The sequence below is a fragment of the Tenrec ecaudatus genome, chromosome 3, assembly GCF_050624435.1.
Source record: "Tenrec ecaudatus isolate mTenEca1 chromosome 3, mTenEca1.hap1, whole genome shotgun sequence".
Taxonomy (NCBI): Eukaryota; Metazoa; Chordata; class Mammalia; order Afrosoricida; family Tenrecidae; genus Tenrec; species Tenrec ecaudatus.
Genome location: NC_134532.1, coordinates 127,366,364 through 127,388,550, shown reverse-complemented (window position 1 = coordinate 127,388,550; position 22,187 = coordinate 127,366,364). Strand labels below are relative to the sequence as shown.

The following is a 22,187-nucleotide window of genomic DNA, read 5'->3' as shown; positions in this document are numbered from 1 at the left end:
TATATTACATAAGCTAGGATGGACTGTGCAGAGCTTCCAGTATGTATCTCTGTACCATATGTTATAGACTTAGATTGGCCAGGCAATATATATCTACTGTGTTACCAGACACAAGAGTCTGCTGTATCTCAAAATACTGAGGCATATTCTTTCTCTATATAGGCTATTTATCTCCTGAAAGTTGTATATTTTTAATTGGGAAAGCTGTATGTAATGTCTTCTATTGACAAGCCACCTCAATTAACTTTATTTGCTTAAAGGCACATAAACACCCCCACCACCACACACATGCACACAATAAAAAGAAACCTAACCCACTGCCATCAAGTAGATTCTGACTCATAGTGACCCTCCACAGAGTTCCTGAGACTGAGGTGATAAATCTTTACAGGAGGAAATCGCTTCATCTTGCTCCACAGTGACTGTTGGATTTGAATAGAAAACATTGCCGTTAGTAGCCCAATACCCAACCCACAGTGCTGCAAAAGTTCCTAAATGGCAGATAACGTGATCCTATTTTTATGCTCTCCATATTGTTGACATTTATATTGTTATGTCCCTCGTGTTATTATTTACTTTGGTGGTTCATGATCAGGTGAGAGTGAAATGTTTGTGTAGCTTTCAGAACAGTTGCTTCTAAGGGGGTCTATTGGGGCCGCTAAATCTTAAGCACAGTGGCCATCTCAGATGCTCTGGTGACTTTCTGAGGACCCAAAGGGGGTGATCTTGATCGATTCAACACAGGATGATCCAAAGGCTTATTATGATGAAGTTTTACGAGATTTGGAAATTGCATTGAGTGAAAGCTCACGTATTGAGTGAGAAGAGAGGTTGGAACATTATAGCAAGGACCATCCCCCCACCCCCTCCTCTCCACCACAATGTAGCTGCTCGTTCCTCAAGGGTAGCAAGGACTCTCCTACGAAAACTTCATTGGAAACCTTACGACACTCACCTTTCAGTCTGGATCTTGTCCTGTCAGATTTAATTGTTTTCCTCCCAAACTCAGACTATTTAAAAGGAACATTTTGAATCCGCCAAGGATGCTAACACTGCCAGTGTGTTGGGTATAAACTGAAGAGCTCTGAGCCCCTCGGGGAAGCGTTAGCAAGCTAGGAACACTGCCCCCACAGAAGTCGGAGACCTAGATGGCATATATGTTGAAAAGCAATAGCTCCTCGTTTTGATATTTTTATTTCATAGCGGGTGCTGTGATATTTTGTAGCAGTACTTTTTGACTCACCTTTGTGTGTTTTGATGTAGACTGAAAGACATTCTGTGCATGTGTGTCCTTATGTTTATACATGTCCACAGGAGTTTCAAGATGATAAACACGTCTTTAGGCACTCAACAGCTCTGATGAGGAAAAAGCAACTGTACTGAATCCAGCAATGGAACATTTGTAGAATTGGGAAAGGCAAAGAAGAAACATTGGAAAGCAAGTTCAGTGGAACATCGGGAAAGCATCAGCCAGCAAAGCACTTAGGATGGACATGCAACGATACAGTTGCTGGGGAAACATTTTTTAACTCTCAACACAATGTCATAGCTGTGGACTTAGTTTAGACATTGACTTTTGAAATGAGATGAAAGTTGATGTGTGGTGTGCTGCAATATCTCTCACCACGTGTTAAGTGGCAACCGCACAATCGTATTGGATAGTTAGTGCTGTTGTTTCTGATTTACAGGCCTGGTAATTTTTCTTGTCCTGAGACTACATTGCATTGAGAACATATGTTGAAGCTAAAGTTAACTTCCAGCCTAACCTAAGTAAAAGTGAGAATTCTTCTCATCTAATAAAGTTATAAACATTTAGATTTTAAAATGGTGTTTAAATGCAGAGATACACTTACTTTCAGATATTGTCAAAAGGATAAAAAATGTAATCAAAAGTATAATCATAGAAACAAAAATAGGAGTTGTGATGAGGGATAAGTCAATTTTAGAATAAACTAGAATACTTCTGTAACTAGGGGTGAGGAAAGAAAAGCAAAGCAAATTGGTCACAATGTTTTCTGGATTGAATAATCCACAGTGCTATGGATAGTCTTTCTTTACACCGCACAGTATGAAAAACCCCCCAGTAAGTAGATAATCCCAGCACCTTCACTTGGCTAGGTATATATGGTGTAAATGTTCTCAAGAGAGTTTATGACTTAAATGTCATGCCTGAAAAAATCTGGCATTTTATTAGCTTTAATTTAAAGCACACATAAGAGTTGAAAGCCTCAAATTTGACTAGCTTGAGATGATTTACAGTTGCTGCAGAGTTTTGGTATGGTAGATTTATCCTGGAAAATGTTCATGAACAGAACCAGCTGTTGCCACAGAGGGTATGGAGCATATTATGGGGCAGATTCTGGAAGTTCCATCAAGGAAGTTGTAGCCCTTTAAGAAATGTGGTCCGTTCCTATTGAAGCAATCATTTTATTGTTGGAGTTGAAGAGAGGAGATAAGGAAACCAAGTGTCTGAGCTGTTTTATACGATACTGATATGTAGCAAAAAAGTACAAATTCTATTAGTTGATTTTAACTCATATGATCACATGGATCACAAAGTAGAATTGTCCCAGGGGGGTTCTGGGTGTAAACTTTACAGAGCCTATCATTAACCCTTTCTTTGGTAGTCCCACTGGGTGAGTTCAAACAGCCAACCATTTGGCGCATCCTTGAGCACAAGTCACGCGTCATCTTGAGAGATAGGAGATGAGAACCCAAGTCAAAATATCCCTGCAGTTGGCTTTATGAGTTTCAAGCTCTGTAAGTTTACAGAAAAATAAAACTGCACGATTAAAGCACCGTTTCCTGTGATTTTCTTGGTCACGACCAAGCCGTAGGAGATCATTAGTGCAGTCTCCTACATTGTCAAGTAGACACCCCAACAGCACATCTCGTGGTTTTGTTTTTTTGCATGTAATGCCGACTAAACTCACTGCCTTCCAACCTCCCCCCAAAACAGCCCAAAGTCATTGCCCTTGAGTCAATTGCCTCTCATGCTGACCCTATAGGACAGGGTAAACTTTCAGTGTGAGTTTCTGACTATAAATTTTCACGGGAGTAGAAAGCCTTGTCTTTCTTCCATGGAGCGGCTGATGGGTTTGAACAACTGACCTTGTAGTTAGCAGACCCATCCGTAACCATCAGGGATCCTCGCTACAGGGATGCAGTCTGTTCCACATCAAAAAAGCCTAGAACTGCCTCTTTGGTTTCCAAGACTGTAACTTTACTGGAACAGACAAACTTCATCTGTCTCCCATGGAGCCATGGGTTCATTCAAACCACCGACCTTTTGGTTAGCAGCCAATGTGCAGCCCACTACACCACCAAGGCACCTTTGTGAAACTCAAAGGTACTTCAGTTGGTTTCAGTTCTGTGCAGGCTGGCCATTCAGAAAGGGGGGCTGTTCGAACAATAGGGCTATACCCCTATTGTTACAGGTTAAGTCTACCAATCAAATTTGCTGTGAAGTCACTATCTGTAGGTTCAGCCCATTTTCCTCAATTACAAAATGGTTACCTTTCATCGGCATGTATTTAGCTCATGGGAGATCAATTAATCTTCCTTTAACTGTTGAACAAACATTAAAACACTAAAAATTCTGACCACAGTACTATAAATCTCATACAGAAATTTATTAGAGAACATGTAACACTAAATTTTATGGAAGACTGACCTTTTTTTAAAAACCAGTAAACTAAACCTTGCTTGGAGTCTCATAAAGATAATGATAGCCAACTTTTAACAGTTTGATTAATTTTTCCCATTAGTGGCAAACTGTCTACATGTTCGTTCCCTGCCCCGGAGACAGTACCGACTCTGCACTCCTATAGGATGGCTCAGAACGGGTGTAGAAAGCCCTGTCTTTCTCCCTCAGAGCAGTTGGTGGTTTCAAACTGCTGACCTTACAGTTAGCAGCCCGATGTGAACCAGTCAGCAAGCTATCTTACCCCCCCCGACCCCCCCCCCCGCCCACACACACACAACCCGCCACCACCACCATCACCACTACCTCCAACAACAACACAAGCTAGATGCGGACCCTTTGCCAGTCAAGCCCATTGTGAGTCCTAGCAGCCCTGTAGGCAGCGGGGAAACGAGCCATGGTCTTTCTGGACGCTGAGCCAGCTCGCTCTGCTTTGGGAGTGCGGGTTCGCAGAACCATCGACTCCTTGGTGAGCAGCTGAGCTCTTAATGTCACTGCCGCCATTGCTCCTCCTTAATATTTTAAAGTTAGTGGAAATTCCTTCCCTTTCCCTTGTGTCACCCATGAACTTTCCTGGCTTCCGACGTCATCTATGAAGTCTCTTAGGTTCTCTTCGTTCACAAAGGAAGAGGTCGCTAAACACCAACATGATTCAAACTTTCTGGTAATGACAGTTCTGCCCTCTCTGTCCCCTTTCTCCCTCCTCAGGACCAGGTCCCTGTGTCTCTACTTCAAAGTACATTGTAATTCTCACCTCGTGGCATTACACTGATTAAAAAAAATAAAAACCTGAAAAAAAGACCTGTATTTTAAAATGAAAGAACGAAAATGCCATGATGAGCTCTGGATAATGTTTATGTAAGCATCTGTCTGCTTTAGTTTTGGTAGCATAGTGGTTACGGGTTGGGTTGTGATCTACAAGGAGGGCAGTTCAAAACGACCAGCAGCTCAGCTGAAAGAAGACTGGGCTTTCTACTCCTGTAAACAGTTACCAGCTCAGAAACCCACAGGGGTCACTGTGAGTCAGCAGTGACTCGATGGCAGTGAGTTTGGTTTGGGTTGGTCTGCTTTATTCAGTAGAAGAATGACAGTGAGAAAATTTGTATTCCCTTTTAGTCATGCAAATGGTAATGAGACCATTTGAGAAGCAACCTCCCCAAAGTTATTTTATATGTTTTCCTTAATTTAGGTCTAGCTTTGATCCTTATGCTAGAACTTGAAGGCTGGTTTGTGGAACAGGGGAGCAGCACACACACAGCCAGGGAGTTGTGGGTATTAAAGTTGGCTTTAGGATGTATTGTTTACTAAGGAATCCAGAATGTAAGTGTTTGGATGAGCACCTGCCAGAACAGCACGATCTTGGGGTCTGTATCACAGTGTTACTTGTCTGTATCACAGTGTTACTGGGCCCATAGCTGTTCCAGCACTTCTCTGGGCGATCTCAATATTCTTCTCCTCACCAATGCCAATATCTCATGACCTGGTCTTTGGAGCTCAACCTTGTGTCAGTCAATGTGCAATTTGTGTGCATGGGCTTGCAGTTCTTCCCGGTCCTAGACTTGCCCTGAGTTGGAATGACCTGGATGATGGGGAGTTTGGATTGGTTACAGTGTAGTGGCTTGAAGACAGCTGGATACTTTCAAAAGAATGATTCCCATGAACCAGGTTAAAGTTGGTTGCCTTTTAAAATCTAGTTTCTTAACTCACATGGCTTCATTTCTACTCTACTCAGAAATTGAGGCCGAGAAATATCGACTCCATGGTAGGATGAGACGAGTCTCAGAGCTGTAGTGTCAGAAGATGACAGGTTGGCGATATTATTGTGGTCATTTGGGGGAAAGATAAGCCACCATAGTCCAGTCTCTCTAACCACGAGAATGCACATCACTATTACATACAAAATACACTCATCCCTTTTCTCAGAACGCCCAAGAAATTATTTTATTAGCTTCAAGCCCAGGAATGTGTCTTCTAAATCAACCCCAGGTGGAGATAAGGCTTCTGGTGTACAGCTCCTTGAATACTTAAAACAAAACCTAAGGATTTTTTATGGTTGCACCAGCATAAGAAAATGCTACGGATGCGCCTGCTCAGAATGGGAACGGTAGCAATTCTGAAACCCAGCTGGTCATGTCTCCATGTGCTTCCATAGGCTTTGGTCCACTCACTCCCCATGAGCTCTGCTCTGAAGTTCTCAGCTCATGCTATTACACTCTCACTTGTGTTCTCTGAACCATCATTGTGACTTCTAAAATGCTGTTTTCTTAACCTTATTTCTGTGCATGTAAATGTAGGCATCCATTGGCTGTTTTTTGATTTTATGAAATCTTTATCCTTTAGTTTCCAGCAGAACAAATCTTTTAAAAACCTTACATCTGTTTTGTTCATAGATGCGGTGCATTCGATTTCAACTCACAGGGATCCTGTGTAACAGACTAGAACTTATCCAAAGGGTTTTCTAAACACCTCTTTGGAAGCTGAGAGCTGGGCTGTTCTCCCAGAAACCCATGATCAGGCGAGTGCTTAACTATTTGCAGTAGCAGGCCACCTCTTGTAAATTTTGGAAGATTTGCTATCTACCAATTTATAACTTCATCCCAGAGCCAAGAGCCATATTCACAAATTGTATGAGACTGACTGTTAGATTTTAAACGTGGGCTCCCTGTGACACTTCTGTGGGATAACACCCTTAACATTTGAGTCGTTCTGTTGCTTAGAAGAGAAGGTTATCTGTATTCCCCAAGGATGATGTAAAAAGAGGGTGTGGGGGCAATGGTGTCTGCCCCCTCTGCTTTCACAAAGGAAAAGGAGAATCAAACACATTGCCCAGGTCAGAAGTCAGACCCACCTCCAACTGACAACCTTCTGGCTCAGTTCTAACGACAAACGAATGAGCCACAGCACACTCCGATTTGAAGCTGGCTTCACTAATTGATTACAGTGCCCACACAGAATTCATGGAGTGCATTCACAATTAATGGGTTTACTAAGGAAACTGGGTTGCAATTCAGGATCAGAAATGCTCAGAATACAGTTCTTCCTGTCAGAACAGCTTCTTCTCAGCCATGTTCATGGGCTCACCTCTCTTGTTCTCAGCCTCATAACTAGGACATAACCCTTATCCTCTCCCCTGCTTGGGCCATGTTGTAGAACTTTTTCTGTGTTCTCAACAAAGGCCCTGTGGGCATACCACTCCATCATAAGCCTCAGTCTAAAGATACTCAGAGTAACCCTGGTGGCATAGTGGTTACACATTGAGCTGTGATGTGCAAGATCAGCAGTTCAAAACCACCAGCTGCTCCAAGGGAGAAAGACAGCTTTATACTCCTGTAATCGGTTAAGGCCTCCAAAACGCACAGGGGTAATTCTACCCTGTCCTGCAGGGTTGTTATAAGTTGACCCACAAACCTAATGCCCTAGTTAAGTGACTGGAGGCATCCTATTCAGCAAGAAGCTTCCTGTATAAAGACACTCATTTTTGCCCATGGGCCTGTAAACCCACCTCTCTGTCTAGTGCTCTGGCTCTTGGTTCTTCTGTGGCCTCTCCTCTACCATGTCTGCTTGGGCCCTCTTTAGAAAAGAGTTTGTTACGTTTCTCTATCGCCAGTCTTTACAGATTAACGCCACGGGTCTTGAAGTATAGGTGTGGAGTTTTTAGGGAGCCAGGGCCTTTTATACTAAAAAAGCTTGATTCTATTCTCAGCAGTGGTAGTCATGTAATCTGGTATCACTTTACAGATTAAGAATGTAGGGGTGGAGTCCAGGCTGTCAGTTTGGAGATAGCCAATGAGATTCTGTGTGGGCATGGCCTTCTGAGAATTCTAGGAAATCCCTTAGTACTTCCTTCTTGGGGGCAGGAGACACTCTCTCGTTTCACTCCCTGGGAGACAATCTACTGACAAGGCTGACTCCCTGCTAGACATCCCTGAGGAGGTGTCAAATGGACCGACCCTGATGCAGCCCTGGCAACTGGAATGGCCACGCGGAGTCCCCTGCCAGCCTGAGATGCTTCTATTACCAAAGACTTTCTACTCATTGGCCTGTAGTCTTCTACATTCGTCATCACTGCATGTGTTTCATGAGTCTGAAGAGGACTCTACAGATTGCTGTTGGACATATGGGCTAATATCAGACTTATGAGCTTGGACTCAACTGGGTTGGGATGTTTTCTCAATGTCCAATTCCTCTTCTATATAAACCTCTCCCTTATACACATATGTGTGTCTATGAATTTGCTTCTGTAGTCTACCCAGATGAACTCAGCAACCTTTACTTGTTTAACATCCATCTCTAGGCATAATCTTTCATGGTAATCTAATTTCCCCCTTGGCAAAGCCAGAACTGTGGTTGTGGGTGGTACATATTTTAAGTTATGCCGAGTTCTCACACACAGAATTGATGAATAGTAATTATTTTAACTGGCCCTTATTGAAACCGCGTGTTCTAGTAGGAAAGAGGAAAATGCTCTTTGGAAATAAAGAGAAATTACATCCCTTCCTAAAATCCAACTCTGTATAAGTATTGACAGATCATTCCAGCAAATTCTTAAAATTAATCTTTTATGATATCAAGAACCATATGGTTTAACCTCATGACTATGAACAGTGAACACTTCATTGAAGGTGGTGGATGCATGTGCGGCTGCCAGCATCTCCTTTCTTCCTGCTCACTCCAGCTTAGCTCATCTTCTCCATATGTGGGCCACGTGTGCTGTGGAAGATTTTTCACTCTTTCAGATGTTTAGTCTGCACAGTCTGGACCCCATTCATTCCCTCTTATTATGTTGGCTCCCCTCAGTTTTCAGCAACAACAGTATCCTGCTCGTTTTGTGGGGGTGCCTCTCAGGAAGTAGCTTGTGAAAGCCAAAGAGCAGAAAACTGCTACCTGTGTGAAAGAGGAATCAGGTGCCAGCTTCCTTTTGGTCCTTTTAAGATGATCAAAGGTAATGTAAAATGAATAGGATATGCCAGAAGAAGTCATCACAACTCATTGCAATTCTTGTTCTTAGGGGAGAGGAAGCTACTGTTCGGCTACTGACAATGAAAATTCTGTTACTGCAAATTTGAAGGCAGTATTAATTGCAAATTATTAAGTATTGTTTGAAAAATCTTCTAAAATGCATGCAAAATAATAATATGAATTTCAACAAGAAACCTGATAAGGTTTGTTCTTTTCATTACAACCTGATTTTTAAGGGTATGTAATTGTGTTTCAAAGAAGTGAGATCATTAAGTAGCAAACTTAGTGTGTTAGTCTGGGAAGACTAGAGAAACAAACACTCATGTGAATAAGAAAAAACTGTATTATAAAGAGTAATTGTACATTAACAAAAGATCCCAGCCAGTCCAGCTCAAGTCCTTATGTCCGATATTAGCCCATATATCCAATACCAGTCAGTAAATTCCTCTTCAGACTCAGGCAACACATGCAATAATGCCGGATGCAGGAAGATCTCAGGCCAATGAGTACAAAGTCTTCTGGATCCAGTGATGGTGGATCACAGGTAGGTGCTGGCGTGGGTCTCCACGTGGCTTCTCCAAGCAAAGTTGCCATCAGCCTCTTTCCATGTAGCTGCTCAATGGGATTGTCTTGCAGGGAGTGAGTGTATCTGGCCTCCAGTCAGCTATTTATTTCCTTAGTGCCTCCAAATGAAGTCATCAAGCTGTGACATGATTGACATGCTAGACTCCACCCCTTCACAAGTTGACAAGAGATTATGTAATTTACGGCCAAACTTAGGAAAGAAATACATGACATAGATATAAAAAACAACCCGCTAAATCAGAATACCATAAACATAACATGAGGATTGCATATAATTGAAATGTTAGATTTTAACGATCAGATCATTTCAGGTTGTTTCATTTGGCATCATAGTTTTACTATGAAGCATATAACATTTTATAGTACAAGTTGGGGATAATAGACTTTACGTTGCTTGGCTTTATCAAATAAAACTTCAAGGACAAAGGTTTGAGTAGAAGTTGTCATTCATTTTAATTCACATGTTATGAATTCTGTGACAAACTGTTCACTTCTCTATTGCCTTGAAATTTCTTTTTTAAATATTGACATGATTTTTTTATGGATTGGCAACTTTGATAAGATATTGTATTGCTTCTACCTTACAAATCTGGCTAGACCAGAGGGTGTACACTGGTACAGATAGGAACTGGAAACATAGGAAATCCAGGGCGGATAATCCCTTCAGGACCAGTGGTGAGAGTAGTGATACCGGGAGGGTGGAGGGAGGGAAGGATGGAAAGGGGGAACTGATTACAAGGATCTACATATAACCTCCTCCCTGGGGGGTGGACAACAGAAAAGTGGGTGAAGGGAGATGTCAGACAGTATAAGATATGACCAAATAATAATTTATAAATTATCAAGGGTTCATGAGGGAGGGGGAGCGGGGAGGGAGGGGAAAAATGAAGAGCTGATAACAGGGGTTTATGTGGAGAGCAAATGTTTTGAGAATGATGAGGATAATGAATGTACAAATGTGCTTTATATAATTGATGTATGTCTGGATTGTGATAAGAGTTGTATAAGACCCCAATTAAAAAAAATAAAAGATAGAAGTTGCCAAGGTGTGGGGGAAGGGGGAAGATAAGTGTATTGGCTAGGTTAATAAAATAATGCCATAAATCTAGGATATTCTTTGATATTGGGTGGTTACTTTTTTTACCTAAAATATCATCTGAGGATTACCATATTTTAATATGCTAACACATGCCTAAGGAAATACTTCGTGACTGGGAATCTTGAGATACTTCAGCTGATTGGTTTACCTTCCTGGAATGTTACCAGTATTGACTGCTTTTGCTTTTCTTACTTTTTGTTGTGGTTGTTGTGTACGAGTGATTGTGGCTGTGTGGCGTTCAGTCAAGCCACCTCATAGCACCACCCTCTGTGAAAGAATAGAGGCAGCCCTCCAGAGTTATACAGACGCTAGGCCTGTAACCTCTGTAGGGAGAGCCCTGGTGACATACTGGTTACGTGGTGGACCTAAGATCCAAAAGGTCAGCAGGTCAAAACCACCCACTAACCCACAGGAGCTTACAATCTTAGAAACTCAAAGGGCAGTTATGCTCTGCCCTGCAGGGTACTATAAGTCAACATCAACCAGATGGCAGTGAGTTTGGAATCTTTACAAGAGCAGATAGCCATGTCTACACTGTGCTGCCGCCAGCTGGTTTGAACTGTTTACCTTTTGAACAATAAACAGTTACACTGTTGGAGCTCCTATATGTACTCTTATATAGCTATTTAAAATATAAGGCACATTTGGCACCCAGAGGTGGAGACTGGAAACTCTTACTATATCTTAGAAACTTGATTCTCCTTAAATGTACTCCAAGGAGTTGTTGTGTTAGGTGCTATTGAGTTGATTTTTGACTTATGCTTACCCTATGGGACAGAGTAGCACCGCGTCAAAGGGTGGCTTGTTCTGTAATCTTAAGGGAAGCAGATTTCCGGGTCTTCCTCCTGCAGAGCCAGAAAGCAGGTTAGAATCCCCAGCTTTATGGGTTGGTAGCTGAGTGTTTAACCATTGTTTCACCAGGGCTTTTAGAAAAGACACTGCTGTGTGTTTATTTGGCCAGTACACATGCCAATTGTGTTTGATGAATGTGTCTAAAATGTTTTAAGTCACTATGACTCTCTCAGATTGTGGCAACCCTGGTAAATCAACACACCGGAACTCAAAGATTAATTTCATTTGATATGTGCAGTTTTGGAGCACAACTTGTTGGAGTTACCTGTCCCCAAATGATGTGCCATTTACAGGAATAGGAGTCAAGTACAGTGCGACTCACTCTAGGTGAATCTCAGCTGCCAGTGTTACAGCTAATCATAGGACAGTGTTAGCAGAACTCAAGAAACCTTTCAGTGACGTTATGTGCCCCTTTTCATCTCAGCAGGTACTGCACATCATAAAAAAAATCTACAATGCTCAGGGAGAATCACAGAGCAGTACGTTGACAATAAGTACAACTGTGTCAAACACTTTTAGAAGAACATGTTTTCATTCATCGTCATTTTTGGAGGGAAGCTTTTCAATATTTGTTTAGTCTTTTATTTATCTATTTTTTCCTTTTGTGTTTGTTGTGTGCTTTTGGGCCAGTTTGCACCATCAGTCTTTGGGTTAGCAGCTAAGCACACGATGGTGTGCACCGCCAGTAAAATTTGCACTTAAGAATTTGCTTTTAAAAATAACATAACCCTAAAAATGCTATTTTTCACCAAGCATTCAGATTTGAAAGGGGTAGATTTGTGACAGAAATTTCAGGTGAAATTTCAACCTTCCTGTGGCTGCTGATTCTAACTATACTGAAAGTTAGACTTCTTTCAGTGGGCTCCGCCTTGACTGCCTTTCAGAATCATTGGGGTTGCTTTAAAGTCTACTCAGGTCTGACTCATCCTCCAGAAATTCTGATTTAACTGGTTGGAGGCACATCCCAGGAACCTGAGTCTTGAAAAACATTCCAAGTAATTCTAACAGGCACCACAGTTTAAGAACCACAGACCTGAAAGACTCCACATCCTTCAAACACCATCTCAACCTTCAGCCTCATCTTCTTTTTGTTTTCCTCTATCTCTTGAATGTGTTCCTGCTCCATGGCTTTCCCACTGCATTGGCCAAATCCCCTGCACGGGACCTCTTGAAAGTACTGAGAAGCAAGGTGAGCCTGACCCAACCCGTGGTATTTTCCATTGCCTCATATGTGTGTGAAAGTTGGATGTGGAATAAGGAAGACCAAAAAAGAATCGATGCATTTGAATGATGGTGCTGGCAGAGAGTGCTGAAAGTACCATGAACTGCTGAAAGAACATACCAATCTGTCTTAGAAGAAGTACGGTCAGAGTGCTCCTTGGAGGCAAGGATGGACATATGTCACGTATTTTGAACTTGTCAGGAGAGACCAATCCCTGGAGAAGGACAGCAGCGAAAAAGAGTAAAATCATCAATAAAATGGATAGGTACATTGGCTGCAACAATGAGCTCAAACATAAGAACAGGTGTGGAGGTGACACCATACCGGGAAGTGTTTTGCTCTGCTGTACATAGGGTCACTATGGGTCAGAATCAACTTAATAGGTCAGAACCAACCTAACAATAGCAATGACAACAGACCTTTTGTGATGCCCAGAATGTTCTTCCTACTGATTTTACAGGATCGACTCTGTGTTAGTCTGGGTAGACTAGAGAAACAAATTCATAGAGCCTTACATATGTATAAGAAAGGGATTTATATATAAGAGCAACTGTACATTAAGAAAAGATCCCAGCCGGTCCAGATTAAATCCATAAGTCTGATATTAGTCCATATATGTGTGATACCAATCTATAAAGTCCTCTTCAGATTCACGAAGCACATGCAATGATGCCGAATGCAGGAACATCAGAGGCCAGTGGGTAGGAAGTATTGTGGATCCAGTGGTGTAAGCATCTCAATATTGGCAGGGGTCTCCCCGTGGTTCCTCCAGCTCAGCACACTATGGTAGCTCCATGTGTCTTGTCAGCTGCAGTTTCTTCCTGGGAGTGAGCGTGCGTCCCACCTCCAATGAGCTGTTTATCTCCTTAGCACCTCCGAATGAGGTCATCAAGCTGCGACCTGATTGACAGGCTAAACCCCACCCCTTCACTTGTTAATCCTCTCAAATTGACAACAGATTATATAACAACCACAGGCTCCTTCCCAGCCTTTGGGTCTCAGTTCCAAGGATTCTGCTTCGGCTTTTGACTCCCTGTCTCAAGCTTTCTTCGCCCCGGCACTAGCATTTTCTGTTTTACTTTTCTTATTAAATCTTTTAGCCACGAGACATTTTCATAATCATTTATCTCAGTTTTTTTCCACTTTACTAGAACATAGGTTCATATTATCTCCTCAGTGTTTAAAACCAGGCCTACCACACAGTAGCTGTGTTATAAATATTTTTTGAATAAATGAATAAAGCATTTGATAGAAAAATGCATGTGATCATACTTTAAATGTTACAACAAACTCAAAAACAAAAAAACAACCTCATTGCCATTGAGATGAGTCCGACTCATAGTGATCCTATAGGACAGGGTAGAACTGTCCCTGTGTTTTTCTGAGACTCACTCTCTACAGGAGTAGAAAGTCTCATTGTCTCCCTCAGAGCACTGGTGGTTTCCAACTGCTGAGCTTGAGGTAGCAGCCCACATGTCACCACGACGCCACCTAACACATGGACCAAATGAGGGGAGAGGGCCCAGGCAGGGGAACTGTGCCCACACCATTACTGAAAATGTAGGGATAGTGATACTCTTACCACCCAGGCCTAGGTTCTTATCACCAGTTAACACAGTGGTTCTCAACCTGTGGGTCACGACCCCTTTGCTGGTTGAATGACCTTTTCACAGGGGTCGTCTAAGACCATCGGAAAACATAAATATTTCACAATATATAATTACATATTGTTTTGTGATTAATCACTGTTTTAATTATGTTTAATTATGTTCTATTTGTAACAATGAAAATACATCTTGCATATCAGATATTTACATTCGTCACAAAGTGCCCCACATTTGAGATGTTCATATCCTCTCTGGTGAAATCCTCTTATTTTTCAGACCTCGGGAATAACCCTCTCCTCCAAAAAGTCTTCCCTCGGCCCAGTTCCTAGGAAAGGTGGTAGCTTTTGTGCTCTGCAAGTTTGCATCATGACCTTGCCCTTGCCATAGTGTTGTCCTGATCTAATCACCATTGTTTCTCCGTGACAGACCTGGACCCTTAGGGAGATCAGAGGGTCCGCCTATAGTGCCAGGCACACAATGGCTACTCAGCACCTGCTTCTTAAATGAAAGCATAACATAAACAAGAAGGAATAATGTCCCTACAGGAGCAGTACCCACCCACTGCCATAGAGTCCGTTCTGATTCGTAGTGATGCGGCTGGGCACGCAGAATCATCCCATAGAGTTTCTAAGGCCCATCCCATAGAGTTTCTAAGGCCATGCATACTTATGGAAGGAAACTCCCATGTCTGCCACAGGTGGTTCTGCAGCTGGTGGTTCCAAACTGCCGACCTTGCACTTCGCATCTGAGCACTTAACCACGGTGCCACCTGGGCTCCTGAAGAAACAGTAGGACTGGTAATTACTAATATAAAATGGATGTGACCGGAACATAATAAGTTGAAGTAGTTTTAATAGAACAAAACAATAAATAAGGTGTCCTAGGCCAAGTAGGGGTGTGATATTATGCACAGTTAGGAAATTAAGAAGACATTGTTGGTGCCAATAAGTCTGAGCATGGGTTTCCAACTGATGTATAGCTTCTCCTCTGAACAAGGATTTCATCACCCACTTGGGACTTTTAATAAATTATTAACTATTTTTTTGGACAAGTTTCAATAAAGGCTATTTAGCTAGATCCATTTTCCAGTAACACTTGATAAGCTTTTAAAAATGAAACATTTCATTGATATTGATTGCCAGTAAACCCCAATAGTAATTTACATTGGTGACTTTGAGCTTTGTTGTTGTGCCCCAAAGCAGCCATCCATGGACCTGTAAATATTTAATATTCTCTGTATGTCGAGACCCTGTTAGCAACATGACTACTGTTGTCATATTTTGCACATTTCAATACTACTTAGGTTTGTCTTATGAGGATGCAACCTGCTTCAGAACTCCTCCAGTGCACCTCCCAATCATTGCGAAGTCAGATTCATAGGTCTTCAAAAGGGGAATCATGTATGTGGAAAGAATATACTTTCAGTATTGTTGTGGAATTGTGGAGGAGTGCCTTGTCTGCCACCAAGGTGACCAGAGATGAAGAGGAGCGGGTGTTCAGACTGAAAAAGATGGTCAGCTTTCAGAATCTCATTACCCAAACACACGTCGCTGTTGCCACTCCTCTACTGCTGCCTCCATGGCAACCGGCACATCCGGCTCCCTTCCAGTTACTTGAGAAACTCTTCAGTGTGCAAATCAAGCAGTGTCCTACCTGTTAAAGGAGGAGTCACTAAGGGACTCTCTTTTCAAACTGTCATGAATTGAGTGGTTTAGAAAGCAAATCAATTTTTCATTCAACAAGTCGCACACCTTTTGTTTTGTCTAATTAATTGCAATCCCTTATTGTACTAATAGCATCTCTTATCTTACTTCCTCCCTTCTTTCCCAGGTCCTTCTTCTTCTTCTTCTTCTTTTAGATCATTTTATTGGGGGCTCTTAGAACTCTTGTTACAATCCATACATCAATTGTATCTGACATATTTGTACATATATTCCATCGTTCTTTTCTATACATTTACTTTCCATTGAGCCCTGGGGATCAGCTCCTCTTTTTTTCCCTCCCCGTCCCTTCCCCCCTCAACTCTTGTGGCCCCTTGGTGTTGCACTAGTACTCACAGGATCTCTACCCTCTTCTAGGTGTTGGTTTTGATTCCCTAGTTGTTCCCCTGTCCATGACGCTGTCCACTCACCACACCCTTCTCCCCACCTCCTTCTTCCCCCTCTACCTTCCGGGGCCATTGGCCCCATTGGCTTCTCCCCGAGCCTCCCTCCCCTGCCAAACCCATACAATTGACCAAACCAGCAATGTTCTAGTCCGAACAATAGGAAAACATACGGTTGAAAAAAAAAAAAGGAGAGAGAGAAAAGACAAGGAAACAAAAAAAAAGTATAAAAGAAGAGCAAAAATCCCTCCATAGGTCCAGGTCTGTTTGCTGACCCCATGAGTCCCTCCCCCCTGCTCCTGGGGGACATCCAGGGGCTGCCCCTTCTCGCCTGAAGTCCATTTTTGTGGCTCCTCAGGGGCTCTGTGCATCGGTTTTACTCCAATTGCTCATCTGTTATGCTCCATTCCCACACTGTCTCCCCACCGTGTGTCCCCACTATTGTCCCTTGCTTCCGTATGCTCGTTACGGGATGACATGTCTTGAACTGTTGGTAGCCCCACAGTCCTCACTGTGCCCCAGCAGCTCCATGCAGGGCCCTCATCCTTTGGGCTTGGTGTGCCCATATGGAGTCTAGGTCAACTGCCCCTTTCTCTTTTTCCTTCCTGGTTTGCTTCCGTCTGGGCATGGTAAGTCAGTTCCTTCCCTCAACCAGAAGGTCTAGCGTCCTTCTCTGCAGCATGCACTTCCAGGGTGGGGGTCAGGCTGGTTCTGGTTGGGGCTGACCCTGTAGTCCAGGCTTTCCATGATTCTTCCTTGTGTTATGTTGCCCTCCTGATTTGGTGCGTCATGGTGGGGTCTGTATGCACACTCCAATTCTATGGAGACACAACTAATACTCTCCCCCTGGGTGGGTTAGTGCCCCCCCCATGTCATCATCTCAGTTTCTTCCCACCCCCATTCTAACTCCTCCTTCCCCTTCCCGCCTTCTATTTGTTGGATTCACATGTACCTCGCTGTGTTTGGTCTGACCTCCCCCTGACTGCCTATCCTTCCACCTGAATATTGTGAGATAAGTGTCTTTGCTTCTATTCCTGCTGTGCTGATTTCACTCACCTCGGGGGACTCATGCTGTATTTGTCCTTGTGAGATTGGCTTGCCTCACTTAACATAATTCCTTCCAACTCTTCCCATGAAATGATGTGTTTCATGTGATCGTCCATGTTTTTTAGCCATTGTGTGCATGTGCCAGAGTTTACTAATCCACTCATCTATCAATGGAAATTTAGGTTGTTTCCAGTGCTTTGTGATTGTGAACTGCGCTGCAATAAACGTTAGAGAACAGATAACTGGCCGTGGGTTTGTTTAACCTCCTCTGGGTATATGCCCAGTAGAGGGATGGCTGGGTCATAGGGTAGATCCATTTCCATTTTCTTTAAGCATCACAAGATCGCTTTCCACAGAAACTGTAAATATCTACAGGACCACCAGCAGTGGAGGAGAGTTCCTATTTCACCACATCCCCAACAACATTTCTTGCTCTCTGATTTGCTGATTTGGGCTAGCCTCAGGGGTGTTAGATGGTATCTCTTGGTGGTTTTAATTTACATTTCTCTATGGCCAATGAACGGGAACACTTTCTCATGTGTTTGTTGGCCATACTGGTTTCCTCCCTTGTGAAAGTTCTTTTCAGTTCTTTTGCCCACTGCCTTAGGGAGGTAACTGTTTTCCTCTTTTTGCAGGTCATAATGGTGTTGTAGATTTGAGTAATGAGCCCTTTGTCCGATGTGGCATTACTAAAAATCCTCTCCCAGTCTGTGGGTTGTCTTCTCACCCTCTTGGGGAAGTTTTTCGAGGTGCACAGGTGTTTTATTCTTATTAGATCCCATTTGTCGATTTCCAGTTCACCTGTGTGTGTACCCTTCCCTATTGGAGTGAGCCTATGAATTTCCTGGGCCAATGATCCCAGATCCTTCCTAACTTTGTCTTTGGGAAAATGCTACCCTTTTGACCTCAATGGTGGATTATTCTAAGGTTATTCTTTCCCTTATAGACCAGTCTATTGTTCAGCTTAAAATTGGGCCATTGGTGTAAGTTCATTTCTAGACCAGAAGGGTGCCTTAGGACTGAGTAAGTAAGCCTGGTATTTTTATGATGTTTAGTTTTGTTCCATGCTTTTTTTCCACTCTATCTAGGATTGTCTAATGGTATCCTTGTGAGAGCAGTTTGTAGTGACACCTGGGCACCATCAAGTTCCTCTGGCCTCAGAGTTGTGGAGACTGATGTTCATGGCAGACAAGTCCACTGGACTAATTGTTTCTTTATATTTTTGCTTTTCACTACTTATCTTCCCTCCAGACCAGGAGAAGCCAATAGTTGCCTCTTAGATGACTGTTCACTGGTTGCTAAAACCCTAGTCCTTACACACCAACATAGTACATAGAACATTGTGTTGTCAAGAAGGGATCCCTTATACCAGACTTATAGCATCCAAAGAGGTCTTCGTTTTAATTTGAATATGCATTTCTTATATTTGTATTTAATTCTACACAAGCATAAATTTCAAGGAGGGGGCAGAAGTAAAGGGTGAGGGACGACCATTTAGAGCAAAGATACAGATGTGTGGAAGTGTGATAATGAACTGTAGTTGGTATGTTTGAGTGTAATGTGGAACTTGTTTCATGGGAAGGGAGGGATGTAACTTAAAGGGGAAGCCTGGGTTAAGATAGTGATGAAGACTATATTCTACCCTGAGAAATCTGAACTTTCTGTTGTAGGCAAGAGCTGGTGAAAAAAATGTTTAGCTTAGTAGCAATGTAAGTGATTGTTGGAGGAGAAAGGGAAGTGGTGAGGGGGAAGCCAAAAATATAATCATGTCAGTATTCAGAGTAAAAGACAAATCTCACTTTTGATGGTAACAGAGAAAGGGAGAAAGACAAATTTACAAGATTTTTCGAAGATATAATTTTGACTTTTTAGTAACTTCTCTGAAATAGGGAGAAGAATAGAGGTAGAGCAATGGAATTTTTAACAGGTTATTAATGAGTTATAAGTCTTACTTTATATTGCAGTATATGTCTTTTTTGTGCACACATGTGTGCCTGCATGTACAAGAGATAGCAACACAAATAATATGTATCCTAAATAGAAAGACTTCATTCTGTCACTCAGAAATGCTTTTTACCCACAGAAAACACTTCTCTCCAGAGATAGGACTCCTGTAGACTGGTTCAGAACTTCCGTCTGATATATAAAGTAGGGCAGAGGAAACCTTCCTGATTGGCTTGTTGGAAGGTCAAATGTGGTAAATGAAATTATACTTCAAATAAACTATATAGTACTATGTGAGTTATTAGATCTGTGTACACAGTTGGGACTTGGGGCTTTAGAGGAAGGCTTTACCAATCAGCATAGGTCCCATGACCTGAGGATGTGTTTTCAGGTTCATGTGCTTCTAAGGGATTTCTCCAAATTCATTAGTGATGTGACTGACTGACAGGTCAAAATGAATGTTGTTGGGGATGTGCAGCGAGGTCTGAGTCATAGTGGCCGTCTGTACAACAGGACGAGGTATTGCCAGTTTCTGCTCCATCCTCTCCACTCTTGCCATGGTGAGCCCATTGTTGCAGTCACCATCGCAATCTGTCTTCTGGAACGTCTCCTTTTTTTTTTTTTTTTTGGCTGGCTCTTTGTAAGTCCATTCAATTAACAAGTATAACATAAAACTGAGTTAAGTAACTGAGTTAGATATCCATGATGCTTAAGAATGAACTGTTTTATTGGTTATAGTTACATGTGTTTTCTGCACTGAATTTCAGAACTATTTCCATTCATATATGACTATCAAGTGGCTTTGTTTAGTTTGGCATTCGTTTGGTGGTTATGCCAAATGAAATTTAAAAACTCACATTCTGGACTGTGGTGTGCTTATTTAGTGTTTTCTTTTTTCTCAAGCTATATGCAACATTGTCCTAAGTTGAAAGGACTTATTAATTGTACAGTCAATAATTTTCAAATGAATAAGTGCTTACAATAAGCTGGCAGCAGTAGAGGTTAGTGGACTTAGGTATGATCTTCCTGTGTTGTCCTGGGACTGCAGAGTATTTTTTACTTGGAACAAAGACCCTTAGAGTTAAAGGTAAGTGCCTCTGTATATATGACCAACAATAGACCTGTAAAGGAAAAAAATAGGAGAAAACAGTTCAGAGTTTACTTCTTCTAGCTAAGCATATTATGGAAGTCAGTTTTCTTCCAACTTAATTGTTTCTACTAAGAGTCACATATTCCCTAAAGTGCTTTGGAAAAATGATGACACATTTGGGTTACTAATATTTTCCTTTTAACCATTTGACCTAAGGATTATGTCTTTCATTTTGGTATTGTATAACTCCATATTCATATCTAATTAAGTTTGTCAGTTGCATTCCTTAAAGTAATTCACAACAAATTAAGCTTTTGCTTTTTTAACCTCTAATATGATGGCAGTATTAAATTAAAACTGGGAAGGAACTGAATTACAATGATAATTTCTTTAACATTGACACTTTAAAGTACTTAACAAATTAAGATGAGAAAGTAGATATTTTTCATATTGAACAGAAGATTACCATCTTTTTTGTAATTGCAATTTTTAGATCTCCCTTTTGTTACTAAATTGAAATTAGATAGGGATTTAAATTTAGTTTTGAAAGTGAAATATAAACAAACAAGTCAAGTATTGCTAATTCTTAAACACTTTAAAATTACTTCATCCAGTTAATTAGTGAATGGCTTTTCCTATACCAGGTACAGCTTGATTTATTTTATAATAGTTTAATCACAGACTTAAAATAAATTATTTATTAGAAATCAAGAATATTTTGTTAAATGGCCAATAAGCACATAAAAAGATTGCTCAACACTCATTCTGACTCAGTGACGCTCTGTACAACAGAATGAAGCTCCCTGTATTATACCATCCTCACAATTGTTTGGTAGCAGCCCATTGTTATAGACATTGTGGCAATCCATCTCACCAAGGAGCTTCCTCTTAATCACCACCTTACTACTTTACCAAGCATAATGTCCTTCTTCAGTGTGGTAGTTCCATGATCTGGTATCAACTTGCGGAGGGGTGGAGGCTAGCCTGTCAATAAGGTCGCAGCTTGATGCCCTCATTCGGAAGTACAATGGGGATAAATAGTTCTCTGGAGGCTGGACACACGCTCACACCCTGTGAGACATACTTGTGGACAAGACACATGGGGTTACACTAGAGCCCTGGAGCTGAAGGAGGCACGTGGAGACCCCTGCCAGCATGGAGATGTTGTTTCCACTGTCACTGGATCCACAAGACTTTCTGTCTACTGGCCTGTGATTCCTGCATTGCATGAATCTGAAGAGGAATTTACAGATTGGTATTGGACATATAGGCTAATATCGGATTTATAAACTTGATCTGGACTGGGCTGGAATGTTTTCTCAATATACAATTGCTCTTTTATATAAAACTCTTTCTTATACACATATGAGTATCTCTGAATTTGCTTCCCTAGTCAACCCAGTCTAACACATGATTGGTCTCCTGGTACATGGCCAGTGAACATGAGACAAAGTTTTGCCATCCTCACTTTTAGGGAGCACCGTGGTCCTACTTCTTCCAAGACAGATTTGTTTTTTGGTTTTTTTTTGGCAGTCCATAGTATTTTCAATATTCTTTTCCAGCACCTTAACTCAAATGTATCCAGTCTTCTTCAGTTTTCCTTAGTCAATGTCCAACTTTCACATACATATCAAGCAATTGAAAAGATTGTGGATTGAGTCAGGCACACCTCAGTCCTCAAAGTGATAGCCTTGTTCTTCAGTCCTCGAAGAAGGTCTTTCTTATGCAGCAGATATACTTAACACAGGCATCCATTGATCGCTTGACTGATGTTTCCTGGAACATTGCTTGTGCAGCCAAACAAGATGAAACCTTGAGAACTTCATTCATTTCTCTGGTTATGATGTTAGCTATTGATCAAGTTGTGCGGGTCTTGGTTTTCTTTACATTGAGTTGTAATTCACCTTGAAGACTGCAATATTTGATCTTTTATCAGCAAGCACTTCGAGCACTCCTTACTTTCAGCAAACAAGGC

At 41.7% G+C, this 22,187-nt stretch overlaps 1 protein-coding gene across 1 annotated transcript in view; it reads left to right on the top strand.

The window, feature by feature from the left end:
* BMPR1B (bone morphogenetic protein receptor type 1B) overlaps window positions 1–22,187 on the top strand; it is a 464,772-nt gene that overhangs the window by 241,226 nt on the left and 201,359 nt on the right. The window lies entirely within an intron of this gene.